At 61.5% G+C, this 2,500-nt stretch overlaps 1 non-coding gene across 1 annotated transcript in view; it reads left to right on the forward strand.

The window, feature by feature from the left end:
• Nucleotides 1-2,491: 2,491 nt before the first annotated feature.
• Nucleotides 2,492-2,500, forward strand: part of LOC145969538 (small subunit ribosomal RNA) — a 1,919-nt gene continuing 1,910 nt past the window's right edge. The window contains exon 1 of the ribosomal RNA XR_014438159.1: nucleotides 2,492-2,500. This exon is cut by the window's right edge and continues 1,910 nt beyond it. This is a non-coding gene — a ribosomal RNA (small subunit ribosomal RNA).

The raw sequence follows: 2,500 nt of genomic DNA on the forward strand, positions 1-2,500 counted from the left end.
AGAGCGGACTTGGTGCGTGGCGAGTCACGCCGACGCCGTAGGTACCGCCCGAGAGCCTTCTCGTAGGTACCGCCCGGCCACGCGTCGTAGATACCGTCCGAGAGCATTCTCGTAGGTGCCGCCCGGCCACGCGTCGTAGATACCGCCCGAGAGCATTCTCGTAGGTACCGCCCGGCCACGCGTCGTAGATACCGCCCGAGAGCCGCCTCGTAGATGCCGCCCGGCTACGCTTCGTAGGTACCGCCGAGAGCGGACTTGGTGCGCGGCGAGTCGCGCCGACGCCGTAGGTACCGCCCGAGAGCCTTCCCGTAGGTACCGCCCGGCCACGGGTCGTAGATACCGCCCGAGAGCATTCTCGTAGGTAACGCCCGGCCACGCTTCGTAGATACCGCCCGAAAGCCCTCTCGTAGGTACCGCCCGGCTACGCTTCGTTGGTACCGCCGAGAGCGGACTTGGTGCGTGGCGAGTCGCGCCGACGCCGTAGGTACCGCCCGAGAGCCTTCTCGTAGGTACCGCCCGGCCACGCGTCGTAGATACCGCCCGAGAGCATTCTCGTAGGTACCGCCCGAGAGCCGTCTCGTAGGTGCCGCCCGTCTACGCTTCGTAGGTACCGCCGAGAGCGGACTTGGTGCGTGGCGAGTCGCGCCGACGCCGTAGGTACCGCCCGAGAGCCTTCTCGTAGGTACCGCCCGGCCACGCGTCGTAGATACCGCCCGAGAGCATTCTCGTAGGTACCGCCCGGCCACGCGTCGTAGATACCGCCCGAGAGCCGTCTCGTAGGTGCCGCCCGTCTACGCTTCGTAGGTACCGCCGAGAGCGGACTTGGTGCGCGGCGAGTCGCGCCGACGCCGTAGGTACCGCCCGAGAGCCTTCCCGTAGGTACCGCCCGGCCACGGGTCGTAGATACCGCCCGAGAGCATTCTCGTAGGTAACGCCCGGCCACGCTTCGTAGATACCGCCCGAGAGCATTCTCGTAGATACCACCAGGCCACGCGTCGTAGATACCGCCCGAGAGCATTCTCGTAGGTACCGCCGGGCCACGCGTCGTAGATACCGCCCGAGAGCCGTCTCGTAGTTGCCGCCCGGCTACGCTTCGTAGGTACCGCCGAGAGCGGACTTGGTGCGTGGCGAGTCGCGCCGACGCCGTAGGTACCGCCCGAGAGCCTTCTCGTAGGTACCGCCCGGCCACGCGTCGTAGATACCGCCCGAGAGCATTCTCGTAGGTACCGCCCGACCACGCTTCGTAGATACCGCCCGAGAGCATTCTCGTATGTACCGCCCGGCCACGCGTCGTAGATACCGCCCGAGAGCCCTCTCGTAGGTACCGCCCGGCTACGCGTCGTAGGTACCGTCCGAGAGCATTCTCGTAGGTATCGCCCGGCCACGCGTCGTAGATACCGCCCGTGAGCGGTCTCGTAGGTGCCGCCCGGCTAAGCGTCGTAGGTACCGCCGAGAGTCGGCTTGGTGCGTCGCGTGGCGCGCCGAGGCCGTAGGTACCGCCCGAGAGCGGTCTCGTAAGTACCGCTCGCGGCTTATTTCGTAGGTGTCGCCCGGAATTTGGAATAAATTTTTAATATATATAATCGTGGCAAAATCATAACTTTAGTCGTTATTTAACGTTGCCTTCGTTCTCCGAACACGTCCCGGGCACTCGCGTCTATCGGCGATCGCGCCCGTATGCCGCCGGCCTATCGACCGTGCGTCGCCGACCGCCTGGGACGTCGGTTGGGTACTATAAGAGGTACATCGCGCTCGGCGCGTCTAAACGAGTCGGTCGCGAACGAAACGGGCCGGAGCGCGTTCTGCGCGTCTCTGGCGGCTCGTTCCTTCGCGAATCGTCTCAAACACACTTTTTACAAGCACAGCATTGCCACGAGTCGGTGTCGCAAGACCGAATGGCTCTTATGTGGCGCGCACGCATCTGGTGTGTTGGCCGCGCGATTCGCTCTCGTCTTGGACGGAAGCAGCTGAGTCGTCGCGCTTACCGAACGCTTACTCCACGAATACGAGTGGCGGAGGAGAGAGATCTCTCTCTTCCCGCTCGCCTTGTACGCCATAGCGAAATAAAACTACGCGTGCCTTAAACGCATGCGATAGAGACAAATTTATCCTCGACGTCTAAGCAATCGGCATCGTCGATCTAGCGTCAGGGTGAATCGGCGCGGTCTTCGCGACCGTGCCGTTTATATTATATATGGGAGAATAAGAATCAATGATCTTTTAAAGAGAGCATTTTATATAAAATGCACGTGTTGCAGTTTGTGTATTATAATATTAAGTTTTGTGGAGACGAATGATATTTTGAAAACGCTTGGCTATTTCGCCAAGACGATTTTCATAAAATACAGAGTACAGAGTTTCGCCGACCGGCCAACGAAGGCCGGCGGCGGCGAGAGAGCTTATAACAGCGCGCGACGGGTCCTCGCCTCTCGAGGCGTGGGCTCGCTCGCGAGTTACCGCTCTCCCGAGAGCGCGTAACCGAACACGAAGCTCCCTGGTT

The sequence above is a fragment of the Camponotus vicinus genome, unplaced genomic scaffold, assembly GCF_025532165.1.
Source record: "Camponotus vicinus isolate PSW18456_S1 unplaced genomic scaffold, iyCamVici1.0 SCAF_3, whole genome shotgun sequence".
NCBI lineage: Eukaryota > Metazoa > Arthropoda > Insecta > Hymenoptera > Formicidae > Camponotus > Camponotus vicinus.